General features: G+C 44.7%; 1 long non-coding RNA gene across 1 annotated transcript in view; it reads left to right on the forward strand.

The window, feature by feature from the left end:
- The first annotated feature begins 2,661 nt into the window (after window positions 1-2,661).
- The window catches only part of LOC126203638 (uncharacterized), a 101,589-nt gene continuing 81,606 nt past the window's right edge, over window positions 2,662-22,644 (forward strand). The window contains exon 1 of the long non-coding RNA XR_007540321.1: window positions 2,662-2,797. This is a non-coding gene — a long non-coding RNA (uncharacterized LOC126203638). The remainder of the gene's footprint in view (window positions 2,798-22,644) is intronic.

The raw sequence follows: 22,644 nt of genomic DNA on the forward strand, positions 1-22,644 counted from the left end.
AAAAGCTTAAGTCTACAAATTCTAGAAACGTAGGTTTGATTTTCTTAATCTAGCTTCTAAGATAAGGCATGGGGTCACTATTGCCTCACGTGTTCCAATATTTCTACGGAATCCAAACTGATCTTCCCCGAGGTCGGCTTCTACCAGTTTTTCCATTCGTCTCTAAAGAATTCGCATTAGTATTTTGCAGCCGTGACTTCTTAAACTGATAGTTCGGTAATTTTCACATCTGTCAACGCCTGCTTTCTTTGGGATTGGAATCATTATATTCTTCTTGAAGTCTGAGGGTATTTCGCCTGTCTCATACAATTTGCTCACCAGATGGTAGAGTTTTGTCAGGACTGGCTCTCCCAAGGTTGTGAGTAGTTCTAATGGAATGTTGTCTACTCCCGGAGCCTTGTTTCGACGTAGGTCTTTCAGTGCTCTGTCAAACTCTTCACGCAGTATCGTATCTCCCATTTCATCTTCATCTACATCCTCTTCCATTTCCATAATATTCTCCTCAAGTACATCGCCCTTGTATAGACCCTCTATATACTCCTTCCACCTTTCTGCTTTCCCTTCTTTGCTTAGAACTGGGTTTCCATCTGCGCTCTTGATATTCATGCAAGTGGCTCTCTTTTCTCCAAAGGTCTCTTTAATTTTCCTGTAGGCAGTATCTATCTTACCCCTAGTGAGATAAGCCTGTCCATCTTTACATTTGTCCTCTAGCCATCCCTGATTAGCCGTTTTTCACTTCCTGTCGATCTCATTTTTGAGGCGCTTGAATTCCTTTTTGCCTACTTCATTTACTGCATTTTTTATATTTTCTCCTTTCATCAATTAAATTCAATATTTCTTCTGTTACCCAAGGATTTCTACTAGCCCTCGTCTTTTTACCTACTTGATCCTCTGCTACCTTCACTTCTTCATCCCTCAAAGCTACCCATACTTCTTCTGCTGTATTGCTTTCCTATATTCTTGTCTATTGTTCCCTTATGCTCTCCCTGAAACTCTGTACAATCTCTGGTTTAGTCAGTTTATACAAGTCCCATTTCCTTAAATTCCCAACTTTTTGCAGGTTCTTCAGTTTTAATCTACATACAGTTCATAACCAATAGGTTGTGGTACCATTAGTGAACTAATAGTTGCACGGTAGTCATTGTTGGAACAGTGGTAAATATAAATTTCTTCCTGTCACTAGAACTAATTCTCCTTGCATGTCAAAATTATTCAGTCGCATTATTTTAGGTGATTTTATGTAGTGTTATGAGTACAGCAATGTGATAGTGACTAATAAGAGTATTTTCTCGTTGAATACGGCTGCGCGCGTAAATTACGGCGAGCGCCATAATTGTCTGAGACCCGACCATTGACATAAAAGCTGCTATTTCACCATTGTTGCATTTCCTGCCATGAGCGCGAATCGTATATGTCAATTGTCAAAACACTTGGGGAATGTTTACACAGTGTCAAAAGCTTTGATATTGTGTTGCTACGAGTTGTAGTATTAAGAGACGCTGGTTATACGCACAACTGGGTAGATGTATAGTGAATCCCCCCAGTGTTCATGTAATTATTAACAGTATTGTCTCTGACATTTTTGAAGTTTCGCGGGGTATATACTCAATTTTGTTGACTCGGGTTGTTTTCAGAGCAGTTTCTCTCGTAAACATTCTGTTTTTCAGTTCGTAAATAAAGTGGGTTTGGGGCCAGTTGAGAAGTATAACAAATAGTTTGGTTTTCCAGCTAGAATTTTGGGTGACTTCACAGTTTAGATTTTGATAATTAGCTTTCCTGTGGCGTGAGTTCATCAGACAAGAAAACAATATAGGAAGGATAAAACAAAAGCACGCTATTTTCTGCGTTCTGGATATCGTTTGATGTGTTTGCACTTTGCAAGTATATATTTTCTCGAGCAAATAAGCGTTCAAATGGCTCTGAGCACCATGGGATTTAACATCTGAGGTCATCAGTCCTCTAGAACTACTTAAACCTAACTAACCTAAGGACATCACAAACATCCATGCGCGAGGCAGGACACGAACCTGCGACCGTAGCAGTCGCGCGGTTCCAGACTGAAGCGCCTAGAACCGCTCGACCACAACGGCCGGCGCAAATAAGTGTCTACCACCATGTTCTGAGATGTTTGGATGACACTTTACCTATTCTTTCAATTCTCAGTAGTGAAAAAACTTGCAACACAACCATTTACAAGAACTTCCACACTGAATTCTGCTGTGGACATTGATAAACTGTATTGTTATTCCTTGTTCCAATATTTTGCTACTGTTTTTCTTTTTTTTTCGCTAAAAGAGTAGTCCCTTATAATTTCATTTCCATCTTTAAGATGCCAAACTGCACAGCAGACAGTTCACACAACACACTCAGTTTTGGACCAAAACAAACGAGAGTCAGTACAGGAATAAAACGCCAGAGGCGATGCTGTAAACTCGCTTGTCTCGAGTTTTCAATTGAGACAAGAAAGCTGATCAAGTAAAAGGGGCTTAAATGCGACCCTACCTGCGACTCGGGGTGACAATGCATAGGACTTGAGTGGGTAACCACAGAGACGCAGGCGGTGGCCGCACGGCTGGGAGAATAGACGCTGCACTGGAACGGGCAGGCGTGGTGTCGGCGCTTACGGGTGGGGGAAGGCTCTTACCTAGCGCGGCCGGGACTGCGAGGTCAGGAGCGGCCTTGCAGAGTTCGCTGGCGCCAGTTGCACGCCAGCCGGCTGCCAGCATGCGAGCCCCCGCGAGTCTCGTCCTCCTACTCGTCGCCGCCCTCGTCTTATCCGCCCAGCCAGAGGTCTCAGGTGAGCTTATTGTGGGTAATAGCGAGGGGCTACATAGTAGTTGGAAGACCTTCAGTGTTAGTCCTAGACCGGAGGAATGTCGGTGAAGAGGAGTTGGCGAGACTAACCCTCGTGTTTGACCCGTGACGTAACGGTAATGGTTGCTGTGTCGACACTTCATCTACATCTACATCTACATGATTACTCTGCAATTCACATTTAAGTGCTTGGCAAAGGGTTCATCGAACTACAATCATACTATCTCTCTACCATTCCACTCCCGAACAGCGCGCGGGAAAAACGAACACCTAAACCATTCTATTCGAGCTCTGATTTCTCTTATTTTATTTTGATAATCATTCCTACCTATGTAGGTTGGGCTCAACAAAATATTTTCGCATTCGGAAGAGAAAGTTGGTGACTGAAATTTCGTAAATAGATCTCGCCGCGACGGAAAACGTCTTTGCTTTAATGACTTCCATCCCAACTCGCGTATCATATCTGCCACACTCTCTCCCCTATTACGTGATAATACAAAACGAGCTGCCCCTCTTTGCACCCTTTCGATGTCCTCCGTCAATCCCACCTGGTATGGATCCCACACCGCGCAGCAATATTCTAACAGAGGACGAACGAGTGTAGTGTAAGCTGTCTCTTTAGTGGACTTGTTGCATCTTCTAAGTGTCCTGCCAATGAAACGCAACCTTTGGCTCGCCTTCCCCACAATATTATCTATGTGGTCTTTCCAACTGAAGTAGTTCGTAATTTTAACACCCAGGTACTTAGTTGAATTGACAGCCTTGAGAACTGTACTATTTATGGAGTAATCGAATTCGAACGGATTTCTTTTGCAACTCATGTGGATCACCTCACACTTTTCGTTATTTAGCGTCAACTGCCACCTGCCACACCATACAGCAAACTTTTCTAAATCGCTTTGCAACTGATACTGGTCTTCGGATGACCTTACTAAACGGTAAATTACAGCATCATCTGCGAACAACCTAAGCGAACTGCTCAGATTGTCACCCAGGTCCTTTATATAGATCAGGAACAGCAGTGGTCCCAGGACGCTTACCTGGGGAACACTTGATATCACTTCAGTTTTACTCGATGATTTGCCGTGTATTACTACGAACTGCGACCTTCCTGACAGGAAATCACGAATCCAGTCGCACAACTGAGACGATACCCCATAGGCCCGCAGCTTGATTAGAAGTCGCTTGTGAGGAATGGTGTCAAAAGCTTTCCGGAAATCCAGAAATACGGAATCAACTTGAGATCCCCTGTCGATAGCGGCCATTACTTCGTGCGAATAAAGAGCTAGCTTCATGACGGGCATTTCGATTCCTATTATCGTGTTTTGTTTGGTTCTGACAGTAATTATACACTGACGTGACAAACTCATGGGTTACCTCCCACTACCGTATCGGACCTCCTTTTGTCTTGCGTAATGCAGCAACTCGACTTGGCATGGACTCAACAAATCATTGGAAGTCCCCAGCAGAAATATTGAGCGATGCTGCCTCTGCAGCCGTCCATAATTGCGCAACTGTTGCTGGTGCAGGATTTTGTGTACGAACTGATCTTTCCAGTATGTCCCATAAATGTTCGATGGTATTCACGTTGGGCGATATAGGTGGTCAAATAATTCACTCTAATTGTCGAGAATGTTTTTTAAACCAGATTTTTTTTGTGGCCCAGTGACATTTTCATCCGTAAAATTTCCATTGTTGTTTCGAAACATGAAGTCAATGAATTGCTACAAATGGTCTCCAAGTAGTCGAACATAACCATTTCCAGTAAATGATCTGCTCAGTTGGACCAGAGAACACAGTCCATTCCATGTCAGCCGGCCGGGGTGGCCGAGCGGTTCTAGGTGCTTCAGTCTGGAACCCCTGGACCGCAACGGTCGCAGGTTCGAATCCTGCCTCGGGCATTGATTTGTGTGATATCCTTAGGTTAGTTAGGTTTAAGTAGTTCTAAGTTCTAGGGGACTGATGACCTCAGAAGCTAAGTCCCATCGTGCTCAGAGCCATTTGAACCGTTCCATGTCTACACAGCTCACACCCTATGGCGACACCATCACCTTACACAGTGCCTTCTTGATAAGAATTTTTAGCGTACTGCAGCCCCGGCAGCAGCTGTGATAGACTAATATTTTGATGAATCAGCCTCAGTTCCACAAAATTTTCTGGTCTTTACCAGGTATCGGCTAAATTAATCTAGCCTTCTTCAGAAGCATAAAATTTCTGTTCGTCAGGATAGAGGTCAGTAGCGGAGGGCGTTGTAAAATGAAAAGTAATGAAGTGGAATGGACCCAGTTTATTCCTGTAACGATGATACATTGGTGCCTACGTAGGGCTGAGCAGCCCCAAGAGGGGTTGCTGTCTGCTCATCAGAGAGGCAGAGGCTAGAGGAGCGACTACTCGGGGCCGAGGTCTGAAGCTAAGAGAGCGCGGAGCTGTTTCCAAGCCGCCATCGCCGCTCCCGGCCGCGTCCCCACGTGATCACACGATTAGTCTCTGATTGGAGGATTGATTCCGCCAACGCGCCTTACTGGTAGCGTACCCCCGTCAGCGCAACCAACCCGTGGGACTTGAGTCTGACCGAGGAGCACGTGGCAGGAATGTGCCGACCATGGTCTTCCGGCCAGCACCTTCCACCACAGTATGCCCAAGCCGGCTACGGCCGAACATTATGCATGGAAAATTTATTTAATAAAATTTTGTCGGCAATGATCCCTCTTGGGGGGTCTCCGCCCTGCACATTTCTATAACATGCCAGAGTAAGGCACAGTTAACATTAAAATTAAAACCTTTAGTGCCGTGGTACCATGTCGAATTAAAAGTACTTAGCTGAAGTCCAGCCCCGGCATCTCTTTACCACGCGGTCGGTTGGCAGCGGCAATTCCGTTGGCACTGACCGCTGCACGCGGAATTTTTAATTCGACATGGGCCACGGTACTACATGTTTTAATTTTAATGTTGACTGTGCCTTACTCTGGCAAGTTATAATAATTTTATATTTCTGAAGAAGGCTAGATTAATTTAGCCGAAACCTGGTAAAGACCAGAAAATTTGTGCAACTGAGGCTGATTCTTCAAAATATCCTTCTTAATAACCCGAGTTATCAACTGAAATAGGGACTCTTCTGAGCAGGTCACGGCTTTCCAGTCGTCTAGGGTCCAATCGATATGTTCACGACCCCCAGGAGAGCTGCTGCAGGCGATGTCGTTAGCAAACGCACTCGCTTCGCTCGTTCGCTGCCGTAGCCCATTAACGCAAGATTCCACAGTTCTGTCCTTGTGAATTAGTCCGTCGCGGTTATTTCACGTAGTGTTTTGCTTGTCTGTTAGCACTACGTAGACGCCGCTCCTCTCGGTCGTTAAGTGAAGGCCGTCGGCCACTGCGTTGTCCAAGGTGAGAGGTAATGCCTGAAATTTTGCATTCTCGTCACATTTTTGGCACTATGGACCTCGGAATATCGCATTCCCTAACGATCTCGGAAATTGCACGGGGGCTTAAGTAAATAAAATGCAAATAATATTTTTAGTAGCTGTATGTCCGGTTACGAAGTCTCGTAACCGGTTGGCCCTGAATAGTATTATTAAGCAATCTGACTGCAGAGAATAACAATAAAGAATGGAAGGAAATTTCCGTTAACACAGTTGATTAATTAAGTCCCCAGCAACTATAAAAGCTACGAAACAACAAAGCACAAGTGTAACTTTTCCGTGTGTGGAAGTGTGATTCAACGTACACATCTGGCACGGTTCTTCCTCAATACGACAAGATATTTTAAACACCATTTACAATGAAGTAATTCAAAAACCAGAAATTCTATAATTGCACATAGAAACCAGAATTACAGTCTAATACATGAACACAAGCCAGATGCTTTGCTGACTGAACCTGAGACCAAGATCCATTGTCATTTAGGAAATTTGAAATAAAAAAATTTTTTTGTTGCCTTCATATATATTGACGAAAAATACACTGTGATCATTGCAACATCCCCAATCGAACAGCATCTGCTATCTCACCCAACAGAACAACTGCACACGACGTGGCCTCAACTAGTACAGCTATCGACATGCTCTCAACAAGCACTGACCACGGCAACCTATGAACTACTACTGCCCCAGTGGAGGCGGCTGAATAATACTCTTTGGCGCAATCTCTGGCGCTGTGACTCAGTGTAGCCACCTTTCAAAATGGAATGTCCCATGCACCTAGCTCCAAGTAGTATTCCGCGATCACATTCTGTTCACTCCCGCCGTGCGCCATAATCACGATGGAAACCTTTCCATATGAATCACTTCAGTGTGACAGCTCCGTCAATGCATTGCCTTTTATACGAGGCGTGTTTTTTAAGTAAGTACCGTTCCGTTTTGGAATTAAAAAAAGGACGTACTAAAATATCTCAATAATTTTATTTTTACATGAAAACCTGTACCTTAATCAACTTTTCTACATAATTTCCGTCGATATTGAAGCACTTGTCATAACGTCGTACCAGTTTTTGAATACTCTCCTCATGGAAGTCTGCTGCCTGACTTGTTAACCATTGCATCACCACCGTTTTGACTTGGTCATGAAGACGCTGACCGCCCAGGTGTTTCTTCAAATGCAGGAACAGATGGTAGTCACTGGGCGCAAGATCGGGGCTGTACGGAGGATGATCTAGAGTTTCCAATCGAAAAGATGAGATCTTTGGTCTGATTCGCCACTTGCGGACGGGAATTTCAAAACGATGCCCTTGCTCAACATATTTTGTTCTGAACTGAACGGCGCTGATTGTGCAATGTCTTACAGTAAGCTGCTGCATTGATTGTGTCATTACAAGGCAGAAATTCAACAAGCAATACTCCTTTTCTGTCCCAAAAAACCGTGCGCATGATTTTCCGGGCAGAAATGGTTTGCTTAAACTTTTCTGGGTGAATCTGAATGCCGCCATTCCATGGACTGTTGCTTAGATTCTGGTGTGACGTAGGCCACCCATGTTTCATCTCGAAGAAACACCTGGACGGTCAGCGTTTTCAAGACGATGACGAAGTCAATACAGTGGTGAAGCAGTGGTTAACAAGTCAGGCGGCAGACTTCTATGAGGAGGGTATTCAAAAACTGGTACAATGTTATGACAAGTGCCTCAATATTGACGGAAATTATGTAGAGAAGTAGATTAAGGTACAGGCTTTAATGTAAAAATAAAATTATTGAGATATCTTAGCATGTCTTTTTTAAATTTCAAAACGGCACTTACTAAAAAACACGCCTCGTACCTTGTATGCGCGATCCTACCGCCATCTGTATATTTTCAGGCCGGCCGCGGTGGCCGTGCGGTTCTAGGCGCTGCGGTCCGGAACCGCGGGACTGCTACGGTCGCAGGTTCGAATCCTGCCTTGGGCATGGATGTGTGTGATGCCCTTAGGTTAGTTAGGTTTAAGTAGTTCTAAGTTCTAGGGGACTGATGACCTAAGATGTTAAGTCCCATAGTGCTCAGAGCCTTTTGAACCATTTTTTTTGTATATTTTCATATCACTATCCCATGAACTTTCGTCATCTCAGTGTATGCTGGCGTGCAAAACCTAAGGACGGAATTAACTTTAATGATGTTGCACTGGCAAGTAACATTGTTAGATGACACTACGGCCATACCGCTTAGACCAAACTGCTACAGTGTAGCACAGAACGTAAGTGAAAGAAATAAGCAATGAGACGAACAGAAATAACACTTTACTCATAGACACTACTTACATTGAAGTCACCGCGATTCATGACGGTCCCCTGGACATTACAAACGGCAGGACATGGTTCTTAACAGGGCATCTGATCACCACAGACGTCAATGCATGCTCTCCAACGTTTCCCACGCTAACCATAGGACTGGAAAGATGTTACAGCGAGATTGAACGCAGTTTTCCGAAATTCCTTCACCAGGGAAGACGAATGGAATATTCCAGAGTTTGAAACACGAACAGCTGCTAGCATGAGTTTCTTAGAAGTAGATACCCTAGGGGTTGCGAAGCAACTCAAATCGCTTGATACGGGCAAGTCTTCAGGTCCAGATTGTATACCGATTAGGTTCCTTTCAGATTACGCTGATACAATAGCTCCCTACTTAGCAATCATATACAACCGCTCGCTCACCGATAGATCTGTACCTACAGATTGGAAAATTGCGCAGGTCGCACCAATGTTTAAGAAGGGTAGTAAGAGTAATCCATCGAACTACAGACCTACAGTAGGGTTTTGGAGCATATACTTTATTGAAACATTATGAATCACCTCGAAGGGAACGATCTATTGATACGTAATCAGCATGGTTTCAGAAAACATCGTTCTTGTGCAACGCAGCTAGCTCTTTATTCGCACGAAGTAATGGCCGCTATCGACAGGGGATCTCAAGTTGTTTCCGTATTTCTAGATTTCCGGAAAGCTTTTGACACCGTTCCTCACAAGCGATTTCTAATCAAGCTGCGGGCCTATGGGGTATCGTCTCAGTTGTGCGACTGGATTCGTGATTTCCTGTCAAGAAGGGCGCAGTTCGTGGTAATAGACGGCAAATCATCGAGTAAAACTGAAGTGATATCAGGTGTTCCCCAGGGAAGCGTCCTAGGACCTCTGATGTTCCTGATCTATATAAATGACGTGGGTGACAATCTGAGCAGTTCTCTTAGGTTGTTCGCAGATGATGCTGCAATTTACCGTCTAGTAAGGTCATCCGAAGACCAGTATCAATTGCAAAGCGATTTAGAAAAGATTGCTGTATGGTGTGGCAGGTGGCAGTTGACGCTAAATAACGAAAAGTGTGAGGTAATCCACATGAGTTGCAAAAGAAATCCGTTCGAATTCGATTACTCGATAAATAGTACAATTCTCAAGGCTGTCAGTTAAACTAAGTACCTGGCTGTTAAAATTACGAACAACTTCAGTTGGAAAGACCACATAGATAATATTGTGGGGAAGGCGAGCCAAAGGTTGCATTTCATTGGCAGGACACTTAGAAGATGCAACAAGTCCACTAAAGAGACAGCTTACACTACACTCGTTCGTCCTCTGTTAGAATATTGCTGCGCGGTGTGGGATTCTTACCAGGTGGGATTGACGGAGGACATCGAAAGGGTGCAAAAAAGGGCAGCTCGTTTTGTATTATCACGTAATAGGGGAGAGAGTGTGGCAGATATGATACGCGAGTTGGGATGGAAGTCATTAAAGCAAAGACGTTTTCCGTCGCGGCGAGACCTATTTACGAAATTTCAGTCACCAACTTTCTCTTCCGAATGCGAAAATATTTTGTTGAGCCCAACCTACATAGGTAGGAATGGTCATCAAAATAAAACAAGAGAAATCAGAGCTCGAACAGAAAGGTTTAGGTGTTCGTTTTTCCCGCGCACTGTTCGGGAGTGGAATGGTAGAGAGATAGTATGATTGTGGTTCGACGAACCCTCTGCCAAGCACTTAAATGTGAATTGCAGAGTAATCATGTAGATGTAGACGTAGGTAGATGCTGGACGGTCGCTGGTGCATGAGTATGCGGTGCAGTACGTCCCCCCCCCCCCCCCCCTCCCGAACGCATCCGATCCCACACGTTCTCGATGAGGTGATTTACAAAACATATCTGTATGGTGCGAAAAGTGGCAGTTGGCCCTAAGGAACTTCCAGTGTGAGGTCATTCACATGAGTACTTGAAGAAATCCGTCCAGTTAATCTTACACGATAAGTCACACAAATTTCAAGATAGCCATTTCCGCTAAATTACTGGGGATAACAGTTACGCACGACTAAAGTTGGAAATGTCTCATACATAATATTGTGGGGAAGGTGAGTCAAAGACTGCGTTTTATTGACAGATGAGTTGGAAGATGCAACAAATCCACAAAACAGACAATCTCCGCTGAACTTGTCAGTCCTCTGCTTTGTTGCCAGATGGGATTGATTAAGGAGATCGAAAAAGTACAAAGACCGACAGCTCGTTTTGTATTATATAGAAATACGGGAGGGAAAGTCACGGATACGATGCGTAAATTGGGATGGAAATTATTTAAAAAAAGGCGTTTTTCGTTGCGGCGGGATCTTTTCACGAAATTTCAGTCACCAGCTTTCGCACCGGAATGTGAAAATATTTTGTTGACGCTCACCTGCATACGGAGAAATTATCATCGTAATAAAATAAGAGAAATCACTGCTAGCGTAAAATTGATTTGGGTGTTAGTTCTCCCCGCGCGCTGTTCGAGAGTGGAACTGTCGAGCAAATAGTCTGAAAGTGGTACAATGAACCTCCCGCCAGACACTGAAGCGTGAATTACAGAGTAGTCATGTAGCTGTAGATGCAGATGTAGATTTAAGTCGCGGGACGAGTAGGTCAGTCCATTCGCCTAATATCCTCTCTTTCCAAGAGCTCTTCCGCGTCCAGTGTTCGATGTGATTGCGCTTTGTTACCCATAAAAATGACGTCAGGGTCGATTGAACCTCTAAAAACAGGCATATGGGGAAGGAGTACATTATTACACTAACGTCGCCCAGTGAATGTACCGTGTTCAAAGTTCTGCGGTGGTGCCACGAGCACAGGGACTGGACCAGTGTGCAGTGGAGTCGCATGCCCTTCCCGGATGAGAGAGAATTTAGTCTGCATAGTGATTCTGGACTTATTCTCACACGGCCAGAGGTGGGAACATGTAATGCACGCAGGGGCATTGTCGAACATGATCGTTTTTGTGATCCAGGTGTTAGGGTGTGGAGAAGTATAGCTTTGCATGGGCGTACTCACCTCCAAATCCTTGAACGTGGCATAATCAATGGTCAAGGTTATTGTGTCTCGTACTCCTCCCCCGTATGCGTCTTTTCAGGACTGCATTCACCTCTGCCTTCGTTCTGATGGATGACAATGCTTGATCGCATTGGAAGTCGCAGATGAAGGAGCTCTTGGAACGAGAAGATATTCCTAGAATGGACTGGCCCACCCCTTCCCGTCAAACATTTGTGGGATGGGTCTGGGGACATATTGCAGCACGTTCACACATACCAACTGTAAGATGTCGTGGTCTCCTGACCATCATTGCTTACATATTCCGTCCTCACAATCATATTCCGCACATCAAGAGGCTTCATTCGAACCCAAACTCGATAATATAAAGTCAATGTTGTATGAATTCATGTAAACGATATACAAATAACAAGTAAATCGCAAGTGCGCACCAAGCTTGAAATACCCGAGGCTGGCTTACACACACACATTCAAGACACGATGGTCACAAAAGCTTTTAGTTTGTGAGAGGCAAACCGTACGCCTGGAGGTCGGTCCCTTCAGAGGACGAGTCAACCTATCTACATCGGCCGGCGACCACCCATAGAGCAGACAGCATTTACCCGAGGGAAAGGGACAACGACCCTGTGTTCAGCTTAAAAGCAAATTCCGCTACATTGTGTGGGAGCGCCCAGCCTACACAATCTTTACAAACATAGGAAGCAGTTTCAGAGGTTTTCACAGGGAGACAGTAAACGCCAAACGCCGATGCTACAGATTTCCGGATTGTTCGCCTTAAACGAAACATCATTCTCCCATTTTAGAAGAGCAATGCTGATTGGCAGACGATATTCCTGACGCCTTGAGCTGAAAGAGTAATGGAAGAGACCTTCACGTCTGGCATGGAGAGGCGCCATTCCGTTGTCGCTCTTGGAGCGAGGAACAAGTCTCTCCTCAGTACTTCACTGGGAGAGCACCTCGTCGAGAGGGAATTGGAGTGCGACTCTATATTGAGTCCTTGCGATTAAGCGTTGTTCACTGTGTTGGCCGCCACACTTATTGTGCAGTGCGAACGGACAGAGTTATAGTTAAACGCCTGCGAGCGAATTTTTGAGTGGCATCGCGGTGGACTGGTTATCTGAACGGTTTATCACGCCAGTAGTTAGACTAGGGGCGAATAGGAGTCCTTGACTTCATCAAGGCGTAGGGAGAGTTTGATTGGCGAAGGTCAATCCAGATAGAACGAGAGTTATCTTATTTGTCAGCAGCGAGCGGCGCAGACAGCAGTCATGACAGCTTATGGTATTGTGCGCTACAGCTCTTGCGAGCCCCATATTTCCTCCACAACAGTACATTTCACACGCGACACCCTCGACCATACCTAGCAACACTCTAACGGATAATTATTCAAGTTGAGTAGGTGCGGCTGTCAGCCATTCTGCCAAGTCAATAACAATCTTAAACTTTGTATAGAAATTTCATTAGTGAACCCTATCCTTAAGAGGTAACTTCACATTCCGAAAAGAACCCGGAAATAACTTGTTCAGTCCATAACTAAAAGTGGCATTGTGATTTCTCAGAATTTTTGCAAAAAAATAATAATTTTAGTTAGTTTTATGTTTTTCTTACACTAACTAGCACTAATCCAGTACCCAGGTATCCCACTAGTTACATAAGAAATTTTGTGAATTTTTGTGTCATTTCCTTACAGCGGACGACTCCAGAAGATATTTATTGCTGAAAGTTTTTCAGGCATCTCTCTTTAGAACGTTAAGAGCGTCTGTCTGACTTCTGTAGTAGTGTGGGGGTGGAAACTGCATCTTGCAGGAGCCACAGGGAAAAGGGTACATCTCAGATTAATTCGTTGCGCAGAATGACAGAATAGCACCCACACGTTCGCTCACACAACCACTGCCCATCACTGCGCTGGCGGAGGAATGGGGCGCCCTATGATAAGAACTCCTTAACAACCTTATGGTGTTCCCTGGTGATGAAGCACCCTGTTAAGAACCATGCCCCGCCGTTTTTAATGTTCAAGAGACCATCAAAAAATCCGTTAATACGGTGTAATTATTGTCTGTGTATGAAAGTGTCATTTCTGTTCGTCTCATTGCATATTTATTTCAGTTACCTTGTGTGCTATACTATACCAGTTCTTCAACTGCAGTGCCTCTGCGACGTGGTTATCGTCGCCGTTGGCGGCGCAGTGTTCCTGTGCACAAGTCATTGAAAGCAAAAGACAGCAGCAGCTTATTGGTGGCCCAAATGTGTTTCGTGGATTACGAATGCAGTTCACGTGTGATGTTTCTGCTGTGTCTCCACTTTTCGTCAACCTTTGTTTCTTGATAGTGACACATCTACATCTACATCATACTCCGCAAGCCACCTAATGGTATGTGGCGGAGGGTATCTGATCCACCCAACCCTGTTCCATTCGCGAACAGTGCGTGGGAGGAATGATTGTCGGTATGCCTGTGTATTTGTTCTAATTTCTCGAATTTTCTCATCGTGGTCAATACGCGAGATGTATGTGAAGTAATATGTTGTCTGACTCCCCCTGAAAAGTGCTGTCCCGAAATTTCAGTAGTAAGTCTCTCCGTGATGCACAACGTCTCTCTTGTAATGTCTGCCAGTGGAGTTTGTTTAGCATCTCCGTTACGCTCTTGTCCCAGCTAAACGATCCCGTGATGAAACGCGCCGCTCTTCGTAGGATCTTTTCTATCTCCTCTACCAGTCCTACCTGATAGGGATCCCAAATAGTTGAACAATACTCAAGAATCGGGTAAACAAGCGCCTTATAAGCCACTTCTTTCGTTGATGAGTTACATTTTCGTAAGATTCTTCTGATGAATCTGAGTCTTGTGTCTGCTTTTCCCACTAACTATTCTATAAGGTCATTCCGCTTAAGGTCACTCTGGATAGTTACGCGTAGATATTTTACGGCAGACGCTGTCTCCAGCTGTTTGTCATCAAAAGCGTAGCTGTACAGTAGTGGATTTCTTTTCCTATGTATGCGCAATATGTTACATTTATTTCCGTTCAGGGTGAACTGCCAGAGTCTGCACCATTCATCGATTCTCTGCAAGTCGTTCTACAGATTCCTACTATCTTCTGGCGTTTCTACTTGGGTATAAACAACGGCATCATCTGCGAATAGCCTTAAAGAGCATCCGACGATTTCTACTAGATCATTTTTATATATTGTAAACAGCAGCGGTCCTATCACACTTCCTTGTGGTACTCCGGATATTACCTTTACATCTGTCGATTTAGATCCGTTAAGAGCGACGCGTTAAGTTCCATCTGCAAGAGAGTCTTGAGAATCCAGTCGCAGATCTGCTCCGATACTCCGTAAGCTCGTATTTTTTTTTCATTAAACGTCAATGCGGTACGGTGTCAAATGCCTTACTGAAATCAAGGAACACGGCATCAGCCTGAGAGCCGTTGTCAACTGCGTTGTGGATCTCATAGAGGAACAGAGCGAGCTTCGTTTCGCAGGATCTCTGTTTGCGGAATCCGTGTTGATTTTTATAGTGGATCTGTTCATTTTCCAAGAACGTCATAATTCTTGAGCGTAAAACATGTTCCATATTTCTACAACAGATTGACGTCAACGATATAGGTCTATAATTGTGTCGATCGGCCTTATGGCCTTTCTTAAAAACGGGAATGACCTGCGCTTTTCTCCAGTCGTTAGGTACCTTCCGTTGCTCAAGCGATCTACGATAAATTACTGCTAGAAGGGGAGCAAGTTCTTTCGCATAATCTTTATGGAATTTTATAGGTATCTCATCTGGTCCTGAAACCTTTCCACTACTAAGCGATTGTAGCTGCTTTTCAATTCCGCGATCGGTTATATCAATATCTGCCATTTCGACGTTCGCATAACGATTGAAAGGAGTGACAGTGTTACGATCTTCTGCAGTGAAACAACTTCGGAAGACCGAATTCAGTATTTCGGCCTTCTGTTATCTTCCTTTTCGGTGCCGGTGTGGTCGCTGAGAGAATGAATTGATGATTTTGACCCACTTACTGATTTTACATACGACCAAAATCTCTTAGGGCTTTTACTCAGGTCGGTTGACAACATCTTACTTGAAATCATTGCACGCTTCTCTCATTGCTCACCTCACGTTCATTTTCGCTTCGTTCAGCTTTTGTTTGTCAGCTAGGTTTTTACCTCTCTTGAATCTGAGATGAAGTGCTCTTTGTTTACGTAGCGCTTTTCTAACACGGCTATTAAACCATGGTGGATGTTCCCTATCCCTTAAAACCTTACTCGGGTCTAGGGCATATTGAATGATGCGTTTGAATTTTTTCCATTTGTTGTCCACATCTTCGTCTTCATCACCAAATATTTGATGCTGACTGCTGAGATATTCTAAAATTTGTATCCTGTCACCCTTTCTGAGCAAATATATCTTCCTACCTTTCTTAACATTCCTTGTCGGACACATCACGCGATAGACACTTCCGACATTAATTTTTGCAGAACAGGTTGTTTTCAATCTCTGCTGTGTTTGAGAAATAAAATACTCTGTCTTCTATGTCGGAGGGAATTATAACATAAAATTGGTTTATCAGTCTTTTTCTCTATATGATTTGTTTAAATTTGTATTATTAATCGCGATATACCGACTACACCTGTAAGTTTTTTTTATTTTTTATTTTATTTTATTTTATTTTATTTTTTTTACGGTACTCGATCCGTTTTCTCTTCCATAAATACACTGCCTGACGAAGAAATGGAGCGCACAGAAGGTGAGGACAAAATGAAATGAAACTTCATGAGCTGAAGATGTATGTGATGTTACTTCAGTAATTAAAAAATCGAGTCAAATTTGCAATGGACTTTGAAGTAAGAGTATAATTCTATGACGCTGCACTCACTCTGGTCTGGCTGCATGCATTTTAAGTTGGGGACAGCGTCAGAAAGCCCTTGTATCCTCTCCTGCGTACCCCCACGAACTGTGGACCTTACCGTTGCTGGGGAGGTCTGCGTGCCTCAGCCGCGCGATCTAAAGGCGACTTGTCACGGTCCATGCGGTTCCGCCCGTCGGACGTTCGAGTCCTCCCTCGGGCATAGGTGTGTGTGTTGTCCACAGCGCAAGTTAGTTTAAGTTAGATTAAGTAGAGTGTAGGCTTAGGGACCGATGACCTAAGTAGTTGGGTCTCATAAGACCTCACCACAAATTTCCAGTTTTCCTGCGTGCCTCAGCGATACAGATAGCCGTACTGTAGGTGTCACCACAACGGAGGGGTATCTGTTGAGAGGCCAGACAAATGTGTGGTTCCTGAAGAGGGGCATCAGCCTTTTCAATAGTTGCACAGGCTGCAGTCTGGATGATTGACTGATCTGGCCTTGTAATGTCGACCACGGAGAGCGGCATCAAACCAGTCTCTGGACTGAAGACCACAACAACACATCCTCTTCTGAGGCGTGCTGGCCAACAACTGTTATAACTGGTCCTCCATATCTCAGATACTGCCACAGGGGCGGAGCTGACGTCCGATCTGGTGCTACACATGTTCTGTTGGGGCAGACGTGAGGAGTCTGCTGTCCATGGTAATTCTTCAGTATGAAGCAGGCTGTTCATGGGGACAGGTGCCATGTTTGGAAGTTCGGACGAGCATCGCCCTGTTGGCACATGGCAGCACAATACCGTCACACTGGAGGCTAGAACATGGGGACGCAGTATATCCGTGACCTACCGTTGTGCCCTCAGAGGTCCCTCAGTCACTACCAGTCGTGACGTGGAGCTACAGCCGCTGGTTGCCCACACCATTACGCCTGGAGTAACACCGCTGTGCCTCTGTAAAACAATTGCAGAATGGGACCTCTTTCCAAGTCACCGAACACTCGTCGAAGGTGGTCATTCAGGTTAGTGCAGAACCGCTTCTAATCGCTGAAAACAGTAGACGCAGTTCATCAGCGGTCCATGCTTCCCAGCGACGGCACCGCGGCCATTCCTGTAGCCGTATTGACGGCGGCCTGCGGGTTGGATAAAGTCCCTAGCCCGGCTACTGCCAGTCTCCGACCAGTGGTGTGGGAAGATGCAGTATATTGCAGGGAGTCCATCATCTGCTTTTGGATGGCAGGCGCAGATGTGAAAGAGTTACTACGCGCTTGGTGCACTATAAGGCGATCATGCCATATAGTAGTCAGACGCGGTCGAACCGAATCTTGATAACGAAATGTCTCCCATCACGTTCCCATGCAGTCCAGCATCGGACCATTGTCGCAACCGAATGCCCCGCAGAACTGGATGCTGCAAGAATCGACCAGCTGCCCAAATGGAGACCCACAATGATACCACTCTAGAACTCTGTCACGCGCTGATAACGCCGTCTCAGACGTGTACACGGCAACTGCATGGGCTCCACAGTGATCATTCAACATCTGACGCTTTTCACACTCCTTACATTCCCTACGATGCCCGGTAACAACATTAAACGCGAACAACACTAATGCGCTCTGGTGGCTTTTCTACATACCACAGAGAATTACAACTCTTGAATCGTTGACATACACGTCGATCGTGTGCACGTGTACGATGTTACATTGACATCTCACTGTTATTTTCTAGGTGCTTCACTTTTTATACCAGGCAGTACCGTTAAAGTTCTTGTGATAACCATTACGAGTTGCTACTCATATGCAGAAATATTCATGATTACTTATCTCTGTGTCTGCTTGAACTACACTACTGGCCATTAAAATTGGTACACCACGAAGATGACGTGCTACATACGCGAAATTTAACCGACAGGAAGAAGATGCTGTGATATGCAAAAAGTTAGCTTTTCAGAGCATTCACACAAGGTTGGCGCCGGTGGCGACACCTACAACGTGCTGACATGAGGAAAGTTTCCTAGAGATTTCCCATACACAAACAGCAGTTGACCGGCGTTGCCTGGTGAAACGTTGTTGTGATGTCTCTTATAAGGAGGAGAAATGCGGACCATCACGTTTCCGACTTTGATAAAGGTCGGATTGTAGCCTATCGCGATTGCGGTTTATCATATCGCGACCTTGCTGCTCGCGTTGATCGAGATTCAATGACTGTTAGCAGAATATGGAATCGGTGGGTTCAGGAGGGTAATGCGGAACGCTGTGCTGGATCCCAACAGCCTCGTATCACTAGCAGTCGAGATGACAGGCATGTTATCCGCATGGTACAAATGGCTTCAGCACTATGGGACTTAACTTCTGAGGTCATCAGTCCCCTAGAACTTAGAACTACTTAAACCTAACTAACCTAAGGACATCACACACATCCATGCCCGAGGCAGGATTCGAACCTGCGACCGTAGCGGTCGCGCGGTTCCACACTGTAGCGCCTAGAAACGCTCGGCCACCCCGGCCGGCTTATCCGCATGGCTGTAACGGATCGTGCAGCCACGTCTCGATCCCTGCGATCCCTGAGTCAACAAATGGGTTCGTTTGCAAGACAACAACCATCTGCACGAACAGTTCGACGACGTTTGCAGCAGCATGGACGATCAGCACGGAGACCATGGCTGCGGTTGCCCTTGACGCTGCATCACAGACAGGAGCGCCTGCGATGGTGTACTCAACGACGAACCTGGGTACACAAATGGCAAAACGTCATTTTTTCGGATGAATTCAGCGTGTATTCGACATCGCCATACTGGCGTATCACCCGGCTTGATGGTATGGGATGCCATTGGTTACACGTCTCGGTCACCTCTTGTTCACATTGACGGTAGTTTGAACAGTAGACGTTACATTTCAGATTTGTTACGACCCGTGGCTCTACCCTTCATTCTATCCCTGCGAGACCCTACATTTCAGCAGGATAATGCACGAACGCATGTTTGCAGGTCCTGTACGGGCCTTTCTGCATACAGAAAATGTTCGACTGTTGCCCTGGCCAGCACTTTCTCCAGATTTCTCACCAACTGAAAACGTCTGGTCAATGGTGGCCGAGCAACTGGCTCGTCAGAATACGCCAGTCACTACTCTTGATGAACTGTGGTATCGAAGCTGCATGGGCAGCTGTACCTATACACGCCATCCAAGCTCTGACTCAATGCCCAGGCGTATCAAGGCCGTTATTACGGCCAGAGGTAGTTGTTCTGGGTACTGATTTCTCAGAATCTATGCACCCAAATTGCTTGAAAATGTAATCACATTTCAGTTCTAGTATAATATATTTGTCTAATTAATACTCGTTTATCATCTGCATTTCTTCTATGTGTAGCAATTTTAATGGGCAGTAGTGTAATTGCTTATCACTGTGTCTGCTTGAACTATTTAGCCAAAGCATATTTCTCTATGCCAACTTCGACTTATGTACGACTCAATTTTCTTATGTTAGTACTGTATATCGTGGTCTACACTATAGCGTGAGGAATATTTTTTTTTTTTACGATAGTTTGCTTGGTTTCCTTCAGACAGATACGAGGGTAAGTCAATTATTATCCGCAATTTAATTATATTTTTGTTTATTTTGGTAGTACTGTCGTTTTACGTTGTTGGCGCATGCTTTGTTTGTTGTTATATCTTTCCAATTTTCAAGCTGCTAGGTTAGTTTCGTTATCGCTGCCGTGCTGTTAATCATGTCTGCTCCGCTGTCTATTTGTATGAAAGAAGAAGAGCAACGTTCAGTGATCGGTTTTTTGTGGTCGAAAGGCGTATCAGGGGCCGAAATTCGTCGAAGACTTTCGGTACAGTACGGGAACAGTGTTTTGCCACAACGAAGTGTCTACTAATGGATTGAAAAATTCCGAAATGGTCGCACAAGTGTTACGCAGGATGAAGGAGCCGGACGACCGTTTACCGCCACAAATGAAGAAACCATAGAGCGTACACGTGAAATGATTCTCTTAGACAGACGATTAAATATTGACGAAGTGGCACATCGTCTGCGAAGTAGTTACGGTTCTGCCCACGAAATCGTACACAACAGATTGGGTTTCATAAAGTTTGTGCAAGATGGGTTCCAAAACAACTCACACAGTTGCATAAACAAACGCGCTTGGACATCTGCAAAAAAAATTTTGATCGCTAAGGTAACGAAGGGGACAACTTCTTAGACAGGGCCATTACTGGTGACAAAACATGGATCCGTCATTACTAGCCGGAGAGTAAAAGGCAGAGTATGGAGTGGAAACATCCAAATTCGCCGTGCAAGAAAAAGTTCAAGACCCAACCGTCCGCAGGAAAATTGATGCTTACGGTTTTTTGTGAAACGCAAGGTCCAGTACTGAAACATTATGGGGAAAGCGACACAACAATAAACAGTGTACTTCACAGTGAGATGTTTACTGCCAGGCTAAAGCCTGCAATTCGAAGCAAACCCAGAGGATTGCTAACAAAAGGTGTTGTGTTGTTGCACAACAATGCCCGTCCGCATACTGCTGCCCACACTGCTGAAAAGCTCCAGAAACTCAAATTTGAAGTACTGGATCATTCTCCATATAGTCCCGATCCTTCCACTTCTGACTACCTCTTGTTTGGTCCACTCAAACAGGCATTAAGGGGCCGTCAAATGGTTCAAATGGCTCTGAGCACTATGGGACTCAACTGCTGAGGTCATTAGTCCCCTAGAACTTAGAACTAGTTAAACCTAACTAACCTAAGGACATCACAAACATCCATGCCCGAGGCAGGATTCGAACCTGCGACCGTAGCGGTCTTGCGGTTCCAGACTGCAGCGCCTTTAACCGCACGGCCACTTCGGCCGGCTAAGGGGCCGTCGATTTGCCTCGGACGAAGCAGTGAAAGAAGCGGTGCATTCCTGGCTCGCACCTCAGTCGAGAACCTTTTCTTGTGAGGGCATCAGGAAGCTTGTACAACGATGGACCAAGTGCGTTCAAACGCAAGGAGACTATATCGAAAAGTGATATTCTTTTAAGTTTCCTATTTGATTACAATAAACTTATATAACTACTTTGTGGATAATAATTGACTTACCCCCGTAGTAAAAAACCTCCTTGTCAAATTCTTTTTCGTTGTACTACTGAAAAGCACATTTATGCGAAATTGCGTTTCGTTGTGTGGACTTGAGCTTAAGTTTATTTTCTAACACCAGACAAGATTTACTGATGATCAATATTTGTTTTTAAGTTCGTACTGTACTGATGCCTATTACAACTGTAGAACTAGTTTTTGCGATATGTAATTCGTTTTCTTTCCAAGACATGCCTCTCTCACTTGTCTGTGACTGATAATAATAGTTGTACTTCGGATTATGTTTTCTCCGATTTAGTAAATTCTCTCAATCGAAACCGCCGATGTCGTTTGTGTTTCAGAGTATCGCCACATTTCTGGTATCGCCAAATATGTGACGTTGTATTCGCCTCGTTGTTTACATCGTCTGTCGCACGTTCGCTAAGTCTCGGGTCAAAGCTGATTGCTAATATCTCTATTTACTTATTTTCCTTCGTTATTAGTCCAGACCGAAGGAAACTGGCAGTGATGAACACGGGTCGTGGTAGCACCTTTTACTGATTATCTGCGAACTGTGGCTACTCTGTTCGAAACTACTTCATGATCGACGCTACGGCAGGAGCAATTGAAGGCGCGTCCAATCGTACGTATCATTCACCTCTCTCAAATTTGCAAACTATTCAGTGTACAAAGATGGAATTTCCATCAATGCATTTTAGAAGAACTACAACATGTTTTCTGTTTACTTTTACCCACGGCAAGAAATTTTTGGGATGAAATACGGAAAGTTTATGAAAATGCGCTTCCTTACGACGACACCAAATTTCCGACATACAGGAACCTTTTTTATTATTGACTTTAAGTGAACACTTTGTTGTTGTGGTCTTCAGTCCTGACAGTGGTTTGATGCAGCTCTCCATGCTACTCAATCCTGTGCAAGCTTCTTCATCTCCCAGTACCTACTGCAACCTACATCCTTGTGAATCTGCTTAGTGTATTCATCTCTTGGTCTCCCTCTACCATTTTTACCCTACACGCTGCCCTCCAATACTAAATTGGTGATCCCTTGATGCCTCGGAATATGTCCTACCAACCGATCCCTTCTTCTAGTCAAGTTGTGCCACAAATTTCTCTTCTCCCCAATTCTATTCAATACCTCCTCATTAATTATGTGACCTACCCATATAATCTTCAGCATCTTCTG

This window comes from Schistocerca nitens, chromosome 9, assembly GCF_023898315.1.
Source record: "Schistocerca nitens isolate TAMUIC-IGC-003100 chromosome 9, iqSchNite1.1, whole genome shotgun sequence".
Lineage (NCBI taxonomy): Eukaryota > Metazoa > Arthropoda > Insecta > Orthoptera > Acrididae > Schistocerca > Schistocerca nitens.